Raw genomic sequence first — 19,493 nt, 5'->3', positions numbered from 1 at the left:
CCCATACAGTAATCTCTTCTGTATACTCTCTCCCATACAGTAATCACTTCTGTATGCTCTCTCCCATACAGTAATCACTGCTGTATTCTCTCCAATACAGTAATCTCTTATGTGTACTCTCTCCCATACAGTAATCACTTCTGTATACTCTCCCATACAGTAATCTCTTCTCTATACTCTCTCCCATAAAGTAATCTCTTCTGTACACTCTCTCCCATACAGTAATCACTTCTGTATACTCTCTGCCATACAGTATTCTCTTCTGTATACTCTCCAATACAGTAGTCGCTGCTGTATACTCTCTCCCATACAGTAATCTCTTCTGTATACTCTCTGCCATACAGTAATCTCTTCTGTATACTCTCCAATACAGTAGTCGCTGCTGTATACTCTCTCCCATACAGTAATATCTTCTGTATACTCTCTCCCATACAGTAATCTCTTCTGTATACTCTCTCCCATACAGTAATCTCTTCTGTATTCTCTCCAATACAGTAATCTCTTCTGTATACTCTCTCCCATACAGTAATCTCTTTTGTATACTCTCCCATACAGTAATCTCTTCTGTATACTCTCTCCCTTACAGTAATCTCTTCTGTATACTCTCTCCCATACAGTAATCTTTTCTGTGTACTCTCTCCCATACAGTAATCTCTTCTGTATACTGTCTCCCATACAGTAATCACTGCTGTATTCTCTCCCATACAGTAATGTCTTCGGTATACTCTCTCCCATACAGTAATCACTTCTGTATACTCTCTACCATACAGTAATCTCTTCTGTATTCTCTCCCATACAGTAATCTCTTCTGTATACTCTCTCCCATACAGTAATCACTGCTGTATTCTCTCCCATACAGTAATCTCTTCTGTATACTCTCTCCCATACAGTAATCACTTCTGTATACTCTCTCCCATACAGTAATCTCTTCTGTATTCTCTCCCATAAAGTAATATCTTCTGTATACTCTCTCCCATACAGTAATCACTGCTGTATCCTCTCCCATACAGTAATCTCTTCTGTATACTCTCCCATACAGTAATCTCTTCTGTATACTCTCTCCAATACAGTAATATCTTCTCTATACTCTCTCCCATACAGTAATCTCTTCTGTGTGCTCTCTACCTTACAGTAATCTCTTCTGTATACTCTCTCCCATACAGTAATCTTTTCTGTATACTCTCTCCCATACAGTAATCTCTTCTGCATACTCTCTCCCATACAGTAATCTCTTCTATATACTCTCTCCCATACAGTAATCACTGCTGTATTCTCTCCCATACAGTAATCTCTTCTGTATACTCTCTCCCATACAGTAATCACTTCTGTATGCTCTCTCCCATACAGTAATCTCTTCTGTATTCTCTCCCATAAAGTAATATCTTCTGTATACTCTCTCCCATACAGTAATCACTGCTGTATTCTCTCCCATACAGTAATCTCTTCTGTATACTCTCCCATACAGTAATCTCTTCTGTATACTCTCTCCAATACAGTAATATCTTCTCTATACTCTCTCCCATACAGTAATCTCTTCTGTGTGCTCTCTACCTTACAGTAATCTCTTCTGTATACTCTCTCCCATACAGTAATCTTTTCTGTATACTCTCTCCCATACAGTAATCTCTTCTGCATACTCTCTCCCATACAGTAATCTCTTCTATATACTCTCTCCCATACAGTAATCACTGCTGTTTTCTCTCCCATACAGTAATCTCTTCTGTATACTCTCTCCCATACAGTAATCACTTCTGTATGCTCTCTCCCATACAGTAATCACTGATGTATTCTCTCACATACAGTAATCTCTTCTGTGTACGCTCTCCCATACAGTAATCACTTCTGTATACTCTCCCATACAGTAATCTCTTCTCTATACTCTCTCCCATAAAGTAATCTCTTCTGTACACTCTCTCCCATACAGTAATCACTTCTGTATACTCTCTGCCATACAGTATTCTCTTCTGTATACTCTCCAATACAGTAGTCTCTGCTGTATACTCTCTCCCATACAGTAATATCTTCTGTATACTCTCTCCCATACAGTAATCTCTTCTGTATACTCTCTCCCATAGAGTAATCTCTTCTGTATTCTCTCCAATACAGTAATCTCTTCTGTATACTCTCTCCCATACAGTAATCTCTTCTGTATACTCTCCCATACAGTAATCTCTTCTGTATACTCTCTCCCTTACAGTAATCTCTTCTGTATACTCTCTCCCATACAGTAATCTTTTCTGTATACTCTCTCCCATACAGTAATCTCTTCTCCATACTCTCTCCCATACAGTAATCTCTTCTGTATACTCTCTCCCATACAGAAATCACTGCTGTATTCTCTCCTATACAGTAATCTCTTCGGTATGCTCTCTCCCATACAGTAATCACTTCTGTATACTCTCTCCCATACAGTAATCACTGCTGTATTCTCTCCCATACGGTAATCTCTTCTGTATACTCTCTCCCATACAGTAATCACTTCTGTATACTCTCTCCCATACTGTAATCTCTTCTGTATTCTCTCCCATACAGTAATCTCTTCTGTATACTCTCTCCCATACAGTAATCACTGCTGTATTCTCTCCCATACAGTAATCTCTTCTGTATACTTTCCCATACAGTAATCTCTTCTGTATACTCTCTCCAATACAGTAATCTCTTCTCTATACTCTCTCCCATAAAGTAATCTCTTCTGTACACTCTCTCCCATACAGTAATTACTTCTGTATACTCTCTCCCATACAGTAATCTCTTCTGTATACTCTCTCCAATACAGTAATCACTGCTGTATTCTCTCCAATACAGTTATCTCTTCTGTTTACTCTCTCCCATACAGTAATCTGTTTTGTATACTCTCTCCCATACAGTAATCTCTTCTGTATACTCTCTCCCACACAATAATTTCTTCTGTATACTCTTTCCCTTACAGTATTCACTGCTGTATTCTCTCCCATACAGTAATCTCTTCTATACACTCTCTCCCATACAGTAATCACTTCTGTATACTCTCTCCAATACAGTAACCTCTTCTGGATACTCTTTCCCATACAGTAATCACTGCTGTATTCTCTCCAATACAGTTATCTCTTCTGAATACTCTCTCCCATACAGTAATCTCTTTTCTATACTCTATCTCTCTCTTCCATTAAGTTATCACTTCTGTATACTCTCCAATACAGTAGTCACTGCTGTATATTGTCCCATACAGTAATCTCTTCTGCATAATCTCTCCCATACAGTAATCTCTTCTGTATACTCTCCCATACAGTAATCTCTTCTGTATACTCTCTCCCATACAGTAATCACTTTTGTATACTCTCTCCCATACAGTAATCACTTCTGTATACTCTTTCCCATTCATTAATCTCTTGTGTATACTCTCCCATACAGTAATCTCTTCTGTATACTCTCTCCCATACAGTAATCTCTTCTGTATACTCTCCAATACAGTAGTCGCTGCTGTATACTCTCTCCCATACATTAATCTCTTCTGTAAACTCTCTTCCATACAGAAATCTCTTCTGTATACTCTCCTATACAGTAATCTCTTCTGTATACTCTCTCTCATACAGTAATCTCTTTTCTATACTCTATCTCTCTCTTCCATTAAGTTATCACTTCTGTATACTCTCCAATACAGTAGTCACTGCTGTATATTGTCCCATACAGTAATCTCTTCTGCATACTCTCTCCCATACAGTAATCTCTTCTGTATACTCTCTCCCATACAGTAATCTCTTCTGTATACTCTCCCACACAGTAATCTCTTCTGTATACTCTCTCCCATACAGTAATCACTTTTGTATACTCTCTCCCATACAGTAATCACTTCTGTATACTCTTTCCCATTCAGTAATCTCTTGTGTATACTCTCCCATACAGTAATCTCTTCTGTATACTCTCTCCCATACAGTAATCTCTTCTGTATACTCTCCAATACAGTAGTCGCCGCTGTATACTCTCTCCCATACATTAATCTCTTCTGTAAACTCTCTTCCATACAGAAATCTCTTCTGTATACTCTCCTATACAGTAATCTCTTCTGTATACTCTCTGCCATACAGTAATCTCTTCTGTATACTCTCCCATACAGCAGTCGCTGCTGTATATTGTCCCATACAGGTAATCTCTCCTGTATACTCTCTCCCATACAGTAATCACTTCTGTATACTCTCTCCCACACAATAATCTCTTCTGTATACTCTCCAATACAGTAGTCGCTGCTGTATACTCTCCCATACAGTAATCTCTTCTGTAAACTCTCTCCCGTACAGTAATATCTTCTGTATACTCTCCCATACAGTAATATCTTCTGTATACTCTCTCCAATACAGTAATCACTACTGTATACTCTCTACCATACAGTAATCACTTTTGTATACTCTCTGCCATACAGTAATCTCTTCTGTATTCTCTCCCATACAGTAATCTCTTCTGCATACTCTCCCATACAGTAATCTCTTCTTTATACTCTCTCCCATACAGTAATCACTGCTGTATTCTCTCCCATACAGTAATCTCTTCTGTATACTCTCCCATACAGTAATCTCTTATGTATACTCTCTCCCATACAGTAATCTCTTCTGTACACTCTCTCCCATACAGTAATCACTTTTGTATACTCTCTCCCATACAGTAATCTCTTCTGTATACTCTCCCATACAGTAATCTCTTCTGCATACTCTCCCATACAGTAATCTCTTCTGTATACTCTCTCCCATACAGTAATCACTTCTGTATACTCTCTCCCATACAGTAATCTCATCTGTATACACTCTCCCATACAGTAATCTCTTCTGTATACTCTCTCCCATACAGTAATCTCTTCTGTATACTCTCTGCCATACAGTATTCTCTTCTGTATACTCTCCAATACAGTAGTCGCTGCTGTATACTCTCTCCCATACAGTAATCTCTTCTGTATACTCTCTCCCATACAGTAATCTCTTCTGTATACTCTCCAATACAGTAGTCGCTGCTGTATACTCTCTCACATACAGTAATATCTTCTATATACTCTCTCCCATACAGTAATCTCTTCTTTATACTCTCCAATACAGTATTCGCTGCTGTATACTCTCTCCCATACAGTAATCTCTTCTGTATACTCTCTCCCATACAGTAATCTCTTCTGTATACTCTCCAATACAGTAATCTCTTCTGTATACTCTCTCCCATACAGTAATCTCTTCTGTATACTCTCCCATACAGTAATCTCTTCTGTGTACTCTCTACCTTACAGTAATCTCTTCTGTATACTCTCTCCCATACAGTAATCTTTTCTGTATACTCTCTCCCATACAGTAATCTCTTCTGCATACTCTCTCCCATACAGTATTCTCTTCTGTAAACTCTCTCCCATACAGTAATCTCTTCTATATACTCTCTCCCATACAGTAATCACTGCTGTATTCTCTCCCATACAGTAATCTCTTCTGTATACTCTCTCCCATACAGTAATCACTTCTGTATGCTCTCTCCCATACAGTAATCACTGCTGTATTCTCTCCCATACAGTAATCTCTTCTCTGTACTCTCTCCCATACAGTAATCACTTCTGTATACTCTCCCATACAGTAATCTCTTCTCTATACTCTCTCCCATAAAGTAATCTCTTCTGTACACTCTCTCCCATACAGTAATCACTTCTGTATCCTCTCTGCCATACAGTATTCTCTTCTGTATACTCTCCAATACAGTAGTCGCTGCTGTATACTCTCTCCCATACAGTAATCTCTTCTGTATACTCTCTCCCATACAGTAATCTCTTCTGTTTACTCTCCAATACAGTAGTCGCTGCTGTATACTCTCTCCCATACAGTAATATCTTCTGTATACTCTCTCCCATACAGTAATCTCTTCTGTATACTCTCTCCCATACAGTAATCTCTTCTGTATTCTCTCCAATACAGTAATCTCTTCTGTATACTATCTCCCATACAGTAATCTCTTCTGTATACTCTCCCATACAGTAATCTCTTCTGTATACTCTCTCCCTTACAGTAATCTCTTCTGTATACTCTCTCCCATACAGTAATCTCTTCTGTATACTCTCTCCCATACAGTAATCTTTTCTGTATACTCTCTCCAATACAGTAATCTCTTCTGCATACTCTCTCCCATACAGTAATCTCTTCTGTATACTCTCTCCCATACAGTAATCTCTTCTATATACTCTCTCCCATACAGTAATCACTGCTGTATTCTCTCCCATACAGTAATCTCTTCTGTATACTCTCTCCCATACAGTAATCACTTCTGTATGCTCTCTCCCATACAGTAATCACTGCTGTATTCTCTCCCATACAGTAATCTCTTCTGTATACTCTCTCCCATACAGTAATCACTTCTGTATACTCTCCCATACAGTAATCTCTTCTCTATACTCTCTCCCATAAAGTAATCTCTTCTGTACACTCTCTCCCATACAGTAATCACTTCTGTATACTCTCCCATAAAGTAATCTCTTCTGTATACCCTCTCCCATACAGTAATCTCTTCTGTATATTCTCTCCCATACAGTAATCTCTTCTGTATACTCTCTCCCATACAGTAATCACTGCTGTTTTCTCTCCCATACAGTAATCTCTTCTGTATACTCTCCCATACAGTAATCTCTTCTGTATACTCTCTCCAATACAGTAATCTCTTCTCTATACTCTCTCCTATAAAGTATTCTCTTCTGTATACTCTCTCCCATACAGTAATCTCTTCTCTATACTCTCTCCCATACAGTAATCTCTTCTGTATACTCTCTCATACAGTAATCTCTTTTCTATACTCTATCTCTGTCTCCCATTAAGTTATCTCTTCTGTATACTCTCTCATACAGTAATCTCTTGTGTATACTCTCCCATACAGTAATCTCTTCTGTATACTCTCTCCCATACAGTAATCTCTTCTGTATACTCTCCCATACAGTAATCTCTTCTGTATACTCTCTCCCTTACAGTAATCTCTTCTGTATACTCTCTCCCATACAGTAATCTCTTCTGTATACTCTCTCCCATACAGTATTCTTTTCTGTATACTCTCTCCCATACAGTAATCTCTTCTGCATACTCTCTCCCATACAGTAATCTCTTCTGTATACTCTCTCCCATACAGTAATCTCTTCTTTATACTCTCTCCCATACAGTAATCACTGCTGTATTCTCTCCCATACAGTAATCTATTCTGTATACTCTCTCCCATACAGTAATCACTTCTGTATGCTCTCTCCCATACAGTAATCACTTCTGTATTCTCTCCCATACAGTAATCTCTTCTGTATACTTTCTCCCATACAGTAATCACTTCTGTATACTCTCCCATACAGTAATCTCTTCTCTGTACTCTCTCCCATAAAGTAATCTCTTCTGTACACTCTCTCCCATACAGTAATCACTTCTGTATACTCTCCCATACAGTAATCTCTTCTCTATACACTCTCCCATAAAGTAATCTCTTCTGTATACTCTCTCCCATACAGTAATCACTGCTGTATTCTCTCCCATACAGTAATCTCTTCTGTATACTCTCCCATAAAGTAATCTCTTCTGTACACTCTCTCCCATACAGTAATCACTTCTGTATACTCTCCCATACAGTAATCTCTTCTCTATACTCTCTCCCATAAAGTAATCTCTTCTGTATACTCTCTCCCATACAGTAATCACTGCTGTATTCTCCCCCATACAGTAATCTCTTCTGTATACTCTCCCATACAGTAATCTCTTCTGTATATTCTCTCCCATACAGTAATCTCTTCTGTATACTCTCCCATACAGTAATCTCTTCTGTATACTCTCTCCCTTACAGTAATCTCTTCTGTATACTCTCTCCCATACAGTAATCTCTTCTGTATACTCTCTCCCATACAGTAATCTTTTCTGTATACTCTCTCCCATACAGTAATCTCTTCTGCATACTCTCTCCCATACAGTAATCTCTTCTGTATACTCTCTCCCATACAGTTATCTCTTCTATATACTCTCTCCCATACAGTAATCACTGCTGTATTCTCTCCCATACAGTAATCTCTTCTGTATACTCTCTCCCATACAGTAATCACTTCTGTATGCTCTCTCCCATACAGTAATCACTGCTGTATTCTCTCCCATTCAGTAATCTCTTCTGTGTACTCTCTCCCATATAGTAATCACTTCTGTATACTCTCCCATACAGTAATCTCTTCTCTATACTCTCTCCCATAAAGTAATCTCTTCTGTACACTCTCTCCCATACAGTAATCACTTCTGTATACTCTCCCATTAAGTAATCTCTTCTGTATACTCTCTTTCATAAAGTAATCTCTTCTGTATACTCTCTCCCATACAGTAATCTCTTCTGTATACTCTGTCCCATACAGTAATCACTGCTGTATTCTCTCCCATACAGTAATCTCTTCTGTATACTCTCCCATACAGTAATCTCTTCTGTATACTCTCTCCAATACAGTAATCTCTTCTCTATACTCTCTCCCATAAAGTAATCTCTTCTGTATACTCTCTCTTATACAGTAATCTCTTCTGTATACTCTATCCCATACAGTAATCTCTTCTGTATACTCTCTCATACAGTAATCTCTTTTCTATACTCTATCTCTGTCTCTTATTAAGTTATCTCTTCTGTATACTCTCTCATACAGTAATCTCTTGTGTATACTCTCCCATACAGTAATCTCTTCTGTATACTCTCTCCCATACAGTAATCTCTTCTGTATACTCTCTCATACAGTAATCTCTTCTGTATACTCTCTCCCTTACAGTAATCTCTTCTGTATACTCTCTCCCATACAGTAATCTCTTCTGTATACTCTCTCCCATACAGTAATCTTTTCTGTATACTCTCTCCCATACAGTAATCTCTTCTGCATACTCTCTCCCATACAGAAATATCTTCTGTATACTCTCTCCCATACAGTAATCACTTCTGTATACTCTCCCATACAGTAATCTCTTCTCTATACTGTCTTCCATAAAGTAATCTCTTCTGTATACTCTCTCCCATACAGTAATCACTGCTGTATTCTCTCCCATACAGTAATCTCTTCTGTATACTCTCCCATACAGTAATCACTCCTGTATACTCTCCCATACAGTAATCTCTTCTCTATACTCTCCCATAAAGTAATCTCTTCTGTACACTCTCTCCCATACAGTAATCTCTTCTGTATACTCTCTCCCATACAGTAATCTCTTCTGTATGCTCTCTCCCATACAGCAATCACTGCTGTATTCTCTCCCATACAGTAATCTCTTCTGTATACTCTCCCATACAGTAATCTCTTCTGTATATTCTCTCCCATACAGTAATCTCTTCTGTATACTCTCCCATACAGTAATCTCTTCTGTATACTCTCTCCCTTACAGTAATCTCTTCTGTATACTCTCTGCCATACAGTAATCTCTTCTTTATACTCTCTCCCATACAGTAATCTTTTCTGTATACTCTCTCCCATACAGTAATCTCTTCTGCATACTCTCTCCCATACAGTAATCTCTTCTGTATACTCTCTCCCATACAGTTATCTCTTCTATATACTCTCTCCCATACAGTAATCACTGCTGTATTCTCTCCCATACAGTAATCTCTTCTGTATACTCTTCCATACAGTAATCACTTCTGTATACTCTCCCATACAGTAATCTCTTCTCTCTACTCTCCCATAAAGTAATCTCTTCTGTACACTCTCTCCCATACAGTAATCTCTTCTGTATACTCTCTCCCATACAGTAATCTCTTCTGTATACTCTCTCCCATACAGCAATCACTGCTGTATTCTCTCCCATACAGTAATCTCTTCTGTATACTCTCCCATACAGTAATCTCTTCTGTATATTCTCTCCCATACAGTAATCTCTTCTGTATACTCTCCCATACAGTAATCTCTTCTGTATACTCTCTCCCTTACAGTAATCTCTTCTGTATACTCTCTGCCATACAGTAATCTCTTCTGTATACTCTCTCCCATACAGTAATCTTTTCTGTATACTCTCTCCCATACAGTAATCTCTTCTGCATACTCTCTCCCATACAGTAATCTCTTCTGTATACTCTCTCCCATACAGTTATCTCTTCTATATACTCTCTCCCATACAGTAATCACTGCTGTATTCTCTCCCATACAGTAATCTCTTCTGTATACTCTTCCATACAGTAATCACTTCTGTATACTCTCCCATACAGTAATCTCTTCTCTCTACTCTCCCATAAAGTAATCTCTTCTGTACACTCTCTCCCATACAGTAATCTCTTCTGTATACTCTCTCCCATACAGTAATCTCTTCTGTATACTCTCTCCCATACAGCAATCACTGCTGTATTCTCTCCCATACAGTAATCTCTTCTGTATACTCTCCCATACAGTAATCTCTTCTGCATATTCTCTCACATACAGTAATCTCTTCTGTATACTCTCCCATACAGTAATCTCTTCTGTATACTCTCTCCCTTACAGTAATCTCTTCTGTATACTCTCTCCCATACAGTAATCTCTTCTGTATATTCTCTCCCATACAGTAATCTTTTCTGTATACTCTCTCCCATACAGTAATCTCTTCTGCATACTCTCTCCCATACAGTAATCTCTTCTGTATACTCTCTCCCATACAGTTATCTCTTCTATATACTCTCTCCCATACAGTAATCACTGCTGTATTCTCTCCCATACAGTAATCTCTTCTGTATACTCTCTCCCATACAGTAATCACTTCTGTATGCTCTTTCCCATACAGTAATCACTGCTGTATTCTCTCCCATTCAGTAATCTCTTCTGTGTACTCTCTCCCATACAGTAATCACTTCTGTATACTCTCCCATACAGTAATCTCTTCTCTATACTCTCTCCCATAAAGTAATCTCTTCTGTACACTCTCTCCCATACAGTAATCACTTCTGTATACTCTCCCATGCAGTAATCTCTTCTCTATACTCTCTCCCATAAAGTAATCTCTTCTGTATGCTCTCTCCCATACAGTAATCACTGCTGTATTCTCTCCCATACAGTAATCTCTTCTGTATACTCTCCCATAAAGTAATCTCTTCTGTACACTCTCTCCCATAAAGTAATCACTTCTGTATACTCTCCCATACAGTAATCTCTTCTCTATACTGTCTTCCATAAAGTAATCTCTTCTGTATACTCTCTCCCATACAGTAATCACTGCTGTATTCTCTCCCATACAGTAATCTCTTCTGTATACTCTCCCATACAGTAATCACTTCTGTATACTCTCCCATACAGTAATCTCTTCTCTATACTCTCCCATAAAGTAATCTCTTCTGTACACTCTCTCCCATACAGTAATCTCTTCTGTATACTCTCTCCCATACAGTAATCTCTTCTGTATACTCTCTCCCATACAGCAATCACTGCTGTATTCTCTCCCATACAGTAATCTCTTCTGTATACTCCCCCATACAGTAATCTCTTCTGTATATTCTCTCCCATACAGTAATCTCTTCTATATACTCTCCCATACAGTAATCTCTTCTGTATACTCTCTCCCTTACAGTAATCTCTTCTGTATACTCTCTCCCATACAGTAATCTCTTCTGTATAATCTCTCCAATACAGTAATCTTTTCTGTATACTCTCTCCCATACAGTAATCTCTTCTGCATACTCTCTCCCATACAGTAATCTCTTCTGTATACTCTCTCCCATACAGTTATCTCTTCTATATACTCTCTCCCATACAGTAATCACTGCTGTATTCTCTCCCATACAGTAATCTCTTCTGTATACTCTCTCCCTTACAGTAATCACTTCTGTATGCTCTCTCCCATACAGTAATCACTGCTGTATTCTCTCCCATTCAGTAATCTCTTCTGTGTACTCTCTCCCATACAGTAATCACTTCTGTATACTCTCCCATACAGTAATCTCTTCTCTATACTCTCTCCCATAAAGTAATCTCTTCTGTACACTCTCTCCCATACAGTAATCACTTCTGTATACTCTCCCATAAAGTAATCTCTTCTGTATACTCTCTCCCATACAGTAATCTCTTCTGTATACTCTCTCCCATACAGTAATCACTGCTGTATTCTCTCCCATACAGTAATCTCTTCTGTATAGTCTCTCCAATACAGTAATCTCTTCTCTATACTCTCTCCCATAAAGTAATCTCTTCTGTATACTCTCTCCTATACAGTAATCTCTTCTGTATACTCTATCCCATACAGTAATCTCTTCTGTATACTCTCTCATACAGTAATCTCTTTTCTATACTCTATCTGTCTCCCATTAAGTTATCTCTTCTGTATACTCTGTCATACAGTAATCTCTTGTGTATACTCTCCCATACAGTAATCTCTTCTGTATACTCTCTCCCATACAGTAATCTCTTCTGTATACTCTCTCATACAGTAATCTCTTCTGTATACTCTCTCCCTTACAGTAATCTCTTCTGTATACTCTCCTCCATACAGTAATCTCTTCTGTATACTCTCTCCCATACAGTAATCTTTTCTGTATACTCTCTCCCATACAGTAATCTCTTCTGCATACTCTCTCCCATACAGTAATCTCTTCTGTATACTCTCTCCCATACAGTAATCTCTTCTATATACTCTCTCCCATACAGTAATCACTGCTGTATTCTCTCCCATACAGTAATCTCTTCTGTATACTCTCTCCCATACAGTAATCACTTCTGTATGCTCTCTCCCATACAGTAATCACTGCTGTATTCTCTCCCATACAGTAATCTCTTCTGTATACTCTCTCCCATACAGTAATCACTTCTGTATACTCTCCCATACAGTAATCTCTTCTCTATACTCTCTCCCATAAAGTAATCTCTTCTGTACACTCTCTCCCATACAGTAATTACTTCTGTATACTCTCCCATACAGTAATCTCTTCTCTATACTCTCTCCCATAAAGTAATCTCTTCTGTATACTCTCTCCCATACAGTAATCACTGCTGTATTCTCTCCCATACAGTAATCTCTTCTGTATACTCTCCCATACAGTAATCACTACTGTATACTCTCCCATACAGTAATCTCTTCTCTATACTCTCCCATAAAGTAATCTCTTCTGTACACTCTCTCCCATACAGTAATCTCTTCTGTATACTCTCTCCCATACGGTAATCTCTTCTGTATACTCTCTCCCATACAGTAATCACTGCTGTATTCTCTCACATACAGTAATCTCTTCTGTATACTCTCTCCAATACAGTAATCTCTTCTCTATACTCTCTCCCATAAAGTAATCTCTTCTGTATACTCTCTCCCATACAGTAATCTCTTCTGTATACTCTCTCCCATACAGTAATCTCTTCTGTATACTCTCTCATACAGTAATCTCTTTTCTATACTCTATCTCTGTCTCCCATTAAGTTATCTCTTCTGTATACTCTCTCATACAGTAATCTCTTGTGTATACTCTCCCATACAGTAATCTCTTCTGTATACTCTCTCCCATACAGTAATCTCTTGTGTATACTCTCCCATACAGTAATCTCTTCTGTATACTCTCTCCCTTACAGTAATCTCTTCTGTATACTCTCTCCCATACAGTAATCTCTTCTGTATACTCTCTCCCATACAGTAATCTTTTCTGTATACCCTCTCCCATATAGTAATCTCTTCTGCATACTCTCTCCCATACAGTAATCTCTTCTGTATACTCTCTCCCATATAGTAATCTCTTCTATATACTCTCTCCCATACAGTAATCACTGCTGTATTCTCTCCCATACAGTAATCTCTTCTGTATACTCTCTCCCATATAGTAATCACTTCTGTATGCTCTCTCCCATACAGTAATCACTTCTGTATACTCTCCCATACAGTAGTCTCTTCTCTATACTCTCTCCCATAAAGTAATCTCTTCTGTATACTCTCTCCCATACAGTAATCACTTCTGTATACTCTCCCATACAGTAGTCTCTTCTCTATACTCTCTCCCATAAAGTAATTTCTTCTGTACACTCTCTCCCATACAGTAATCACTTCTGTATACTCTCCCATACAGTAATCTCTTCTCTATACTCTCTCCCATAAAGTAATCTCTTCTGTATACTCTCTCCCATACAGTAATCACTGCTGTATTCTCTCCCATACAGTAATCTCTTCTGTATACTCTCCCATACAGTAATCTCTTCTGTATACTCTCTCCAATACAGTAATCTCTTCTCTATACTCTCTCCCATAAAGTAATCTCTTCTGTACACTCTCTCCCATACAGTAATCTCTTCTGTATACTCTTTCCCATACAGTAATCACTGCTGTATTCTCTCCAATACAGTTATCTCTTCTGTATACTCTCTCCAATACAGTAATCTCTTTTCTATACTCTATCTCTCTCTCCCATTAAGTTATCTCTTCTGTATACTCTCTCATACAGTAATCTCTTGTGTATACTCTCCCATACAGTAATCTCTTCTGTATACTCTCCCATATAGTAATCTCTTCTGTATACTCTTTTCCATACAGTAATCTCTTCTGTATACTCTTTTCCATACAGTAATCTCTTCTGTATACTCTCTCCCATACAGTAATCTCTTCTGTATACTCTTTCCCATACAGTAATCACAGTAATCTTTTCTATACTCTAGCTCTCTCTCCCATACAGTAATCTCTTCTGTATACTCTCTCATACAGTAATCTCTTCTGTATACTCTCTCATACAGTAATCTCTTCTGTATACTCTCTCCCATACAGTAATCTCTTCTGTATACTCTCTCCCATAAGCAATCACTGTGTGGTTTCATACAGTCACTTTTCTATAGTATCATAAAGTAATCTCTTTTGTGCAGTCTCTTTTAGTCACTACTGTACAGTCTCTCTCATTCACTAGTCTCTTAAGAATAGTCTCCGATACAGTCAGTTCTATGAAGTCTCTAATTCAGCAACTCCTATAGTCTCTCAGACAGTAGTCACTACTATATGGTCTCTCATAGTGTCACTTTTATATATTCGTTCTTACTCAGTCACTTCCTTACAGTCTCTCTTATAGTAGTCATTTCTGTAGTCTCATGCAGTCACTTTTCTATAATATCTCATAATATAGTCACTTCTATATAGTCTCTACAGTCTCGTATGCAGTCTCTCTAATGCAGCAACTATAGTCTCTCTCACACAGCCGTCACTTCTGTATAGTCTCATACAGTCACTTTTGCATAGCCGCTCTCTCTCCCACAGCAGTCTGTATTATATGGATTCCTCTTTCACAGCAGTCACTTCTATACAGAGTTTGGTGCTAGTGCATCAGTCACTTGTATGTCTCATCTCTGCTTCATCAGTCTCTTCTATGACGTCTCTTTCCTGGAGCACTCACTTCTACGTAGATACTCTTGCTGCAGTCGAATGTAAAAATCAGTATTTCTCCTTTCGCTAAGCATTTGTAATTATTGACAGTCTCTTTCTAATAATTCTGCTGTATGTGGCGTCTGCCTCTCTCTCCGCTCTCTGACCATTCTATACATCTGCAGACAGTCTCTTTCCTTTATCAGCAGTCTCTTTCTTTTTTTTCCCCCATGTGTCTACTGCTTGTCTACTCTTTCTAGCCTGAGCCAGTCTCTTGCCTCTTTCTGTCCTCTTCCCCTCTCTGAGCAGTCACATCTGTCTACTGTGGTCTCTTTCTCTCTCTCTGAGCAGTCACATCTATCTACTGTGGTCTCTGTCTCTCTCTCTGAGCAGTCACATCTATCTACTGTGGTCTCTGTCTCTCTCTCTGGGCAGTCACATCTATCTACTGTGGTCTCTTTCTCTCTCTCTCTGAGCAGTCACATCTATCTACTGTGGTCTCTTTCTGAGCAGTCACATCTATCTACTGTGGTCTCTTTCTCTCTCTCTGAGCAGTCACATCTATCTACTGTGGTCTCTGTCTCTCTCTCTGGGCAGTCACATCTATCTACTGTGGTCTCATTCTATCTCTCTCTGAGCAGTCACATCTATCTACTGTGGTCTCTTTCTGAGCAGTCACATCTATCTACCGTGGTCTCTTTCTCTCTCTGAGCAGTCACATCTATCTACTGTGGTCTCTTTCTGTCTCTCTGAGCAGTCACATCTATCTACTGTAGTCTCTTTCTCTCTCTGAGCAGTCACATCTATCTACTGTGGTCTCTTTCTCTCTCTCTGTCTGAGCAGTCACATCTACTGCGGTCTCTTTCTCTCTCTGAGCAGTCACATCTATCTACTGTGGTCTCTTTCTCTCTCTGAGCAGTCACATCTATCTACTGCAGTCTCTTTCTCTCTCTCTCTGGGCAGTCACATCTATCTACTATGGTCTCTTTCTCTCTCTCTGAGCAGTCACATCTATCTACTGTGGTCTCTTTCTCTCTCTGAGCAGTCACATCTATCTACTGTGGTCTCTTTCTCTCTCTGTCTGAGCAGTCACATCTACTGCGGTCTCTTTCTCTCTCTGAGCAGTCACATCTATCTACTGTCGTCTCTTTCTCTCTCTCTCTGAGCAGTCACATCTGTCTACTGTGGTCTCTTTCTCCTCTCTCTGAGCAGTAACATGTATCTACTGCGGTCTCGTTCTCTCTTTCTGAGCAGTCACATCTATCTATTGTGGTCTCTTTCTCTCTCTCTCTGAACAGTCACATCTATCTTCTGTGGTCTCTTTGTACTCTCTCTGAGCAGTCACATCTATTTACTGTGGTCTCTTTCTCTGTCTCTAAGCAGTCACTTGTCTCCACAGTCAGTCTCTCCTCACTTTCTTAGCAGTCACTCATTTTCCGTTTCTCAGCAGTCACTTGTAACTACTGACAGTCTCTTTCTGAGCAAACACCTGTGTTTTCAGTCAGTATCTCACTTTGGGCAGTCAGGTGTTTTTAGTGAGTCTCTACACTATCCTCAGGATGTCACCTGTCTCCACAGTCAATCTCTCCTTTCTCCTCTCTCTGGACAGTCAGTCTCTCCTCTCTCTGGGCAGTCAGTCTCTCCTCTCTCTGGGCAGTCAGTCTCTCCTCTCTCTGGACAGTCAGTCTCTCCTCTCTCTGGACAGTCAGTGTCTCCTCTCTCTGGGCAGTCAGTGTCTCCTCTCTCTGGGCAGTCAGTGTCTCCTCTCTCTGGGCAGTCAGTGTCTCCTCTCTCTGGGCAGTCAGTGTCTCCTCTCTCTGGGCAGTCAGTGTCTCCTCTCTCTGGGCAGTCAGTCTCTCCTCTCTCTGGACAGTCAGTCTCTCCTCTCTCTGGGCAGTCAGTCTCTCCTCTCTCTGGGCAGTCAATCTCTCCTCTCTCCTCTCTCTGGGCAGTCAGTCACTCCTCTCTCTGGGCAGTCAGTCTCTCCTCTCTCCTCTCTCTGGGCAGTCAGTGTCTCCTCTCTCTGGGCAGTCAGTGTCTCCTCTCTCTGGGCAGTCAGTGTCTCCTCTCTCTGGGCAGTCAGTGTCTCCTCTCTCTGGGCAGTCAGTCTCTCCTGTCTGTGGGTAGTCAGCTTCTTCTCTCTCTCCCTCTGGGTAGTTAGTCTCTCCTCTCTCTGGACAGTCAGTGTCTCCTCTCTCTGGGCAGTCAGTGTCTCCTCTCTCTGGGCAGTCAGTCTCTTCTCTCTCTGGGCAGTCAGTCTCTCCTCTCTCTGGGCAGCCAGTCTCTCCTCTCTCTGGGCAGCCAGTCTCTCCTCTCTCTGGGCAGCCAGTCTCTCCTCTCTCTGGGCAGCCAGTCTCTCCTCTCTCTGGGCAGCCAGTCTCTCCTCTCCCTGGGCAGCCAGTCTCTCCTCTCTCTGGGCAGCCAGTCTCTCTTCTCTCTGGGCAGTCAGTCTCTCCTCTCTCTGGGCAGTCAGTCTCTCCTCTCTCTGGGCAGTCAGTCTCTCCTCTCTCTGGGCAGTCAGTCTCTCCTCTCTCTTCCCTCTGGGCAGTCAGTCTCTCCTCTCTCCTCTTTCTGGGCAGTCAGTCTCTCCTCTCTCCTCTCTCTGGGCAGTCAGTCTCTCCTGTCTGTGGGTAGTCAGCCTCTTCTCTCTCGCCCTCTGGGTAGTTATTCTATCCTCTCTTTGGGCAGTCAGTGTCTCCTCTCTATGGGCAGTCAGTGTCTCCTCTCTCTGGGCAGTCAGTGTCTCCTCTCTCTGGGCAGTCAGTGTCTCCTCTCTCTGGGCAGTTAGTGTCTCCTCTCTCTGGGCAGTCAGTGTCTCCTCTCTCTGGGCAGTCAGTCTCTCCTCTCTCTGGGCAGTCAGTCTCTCCTCTCTCTGGGCAGTCAGTCTCTCCTCTCTCTGGGCAGTCAGTCTCTCCACTCTCTGGGCAGTCAGTCTCTCCTCTCTGGGCAGTCAGTCTCTCCTCTCTCTGGGCAGTCAGTCTCTCCTCTCTCTGGGCAGTCAGTCTCTCCTCCCTCTGGGCAGTCAGTCTCTCCTCTCTCTTCCCTCTGGGCAGTCAGTCTCTCCTCTCTCTGGGCAGTCAGTCTCTCCTCTCTCTTCCCTCTGCGCAGTTAGTCTCTCCTCTCTCTTTCCTCTGGGCAGTCAGTCTCTCCTCTCTCTGCTCTCTGGGCAGTCAGTCTCTCTGCTCTCTGGGCAGTCAGTCTCTCCGCTCTCTGGGCAGTCAGTCTCTCCTCTCTCTTCCCTCTGGGCAGTCAGTCTCTCCTCTCTCTTCCCTCTGGGCAGTCAGTCTCTCCTCTCTCTGCTCTCTGGGCAGTCAGTCTCTGTTCTCTCTGGGCAGTCAATCTCTCCTCTCTCCTCTCTCTGGGCAGTCAGTGTCTCCTCTCTCTGGGCAGTCAGTGTCTCCTCTCTCTGGGCAGTCAGTGTCTCCTCTCTCTGGGCAGTCAGTGTCTCCTCTCTCTGGGCAGTCAGTCTCTCCTGTCTGTGGGTAGTCTGCTTCTTCTCTCTCTCCCTCTGGGTAGTTAGTCTCTCCTCTCTCTGGGCAGTCAGTGTCTCCTCTCTCTGGGCAGTCAGTGTCTCCTCTCTCTGGGCAGTCAGTCTCTCCTCTCTCTGGGCAGTCAGTCTCTCCTGTCTGTGGGTAGTCAGCTTCTTCTCTCTCTCCCTCAGGGTAGTTAGTCTCTCCTCTCTCTGGACAGTCAGTGTCTCCTCTCTCTGGGCAGTCAGTGTCTCCTCTCTCTGGGTAGTCAGTCTCTCCTCTCTCGGGGCAGCCAGTCTCTCCTCTCTCTGGGCAGCCAGTCTCTCCTCTCTCTGGGCAGCCAGTCTCTCCTCTCTCTGGGCAGCCAGTCTCTCCTCTCTCTGGGCAGCCAGTCTCTCCTCTCTCTGGGCAGTCAGTCTCTCCTCTCTCTGGGCAGTCAGTCTCTCCACTCTCTGGGCAGTCAGTCTCTCCTCTCTCTGGGCAGTCAGTCTCTCCTCTCTCTGGGCAGTCAGTCTCTCCTCCCTCTGGGCAGTCAGTCTCTCCTCTCTCTTCCCTCTGGGCAGTCAGTCTCTCCTCTCTCTTCCCTCTGGGCAGTCAGTCTCTCCTCTCTCTGGGCAGTCAGTCTCTCCTCTCTCTTCCCTCTGCGCAGTTAGTCTCTCCTCTCTCTTTCCTCTGGGCAGTCAGTCTCTCCTCTCTCTGCTCTCTGGGCAGTCAGTCTCTCCGCTCTCTGGGCAGTCAGTCTCTCCTCTCTCTGCTCTCTGGGCAGTCAGTCTCTCCG

This window comes from Phyllobates terribilis, unplaced genomic scaffold (assembly GCF_046119375.1).
Source record: "Phyllobates terribilis strain yellow unplaced genomic scaffold, ASM4611937v1 Scaffold_11__3_contigs__length_659146591, whole genome shotgun sequence".
Taxonomy (NCBI): domain Eukaryota; kingdom Metazoa; phylum Chordata; class Amphibia; order Anura; family Dendrobatidae; genus Phyllobates; species Phyllobates terribilis.
The sequence above is the reverse complement of the archived record's forward strand: the minus strand, read 5'-3'. Positions refer to the sequence as shown.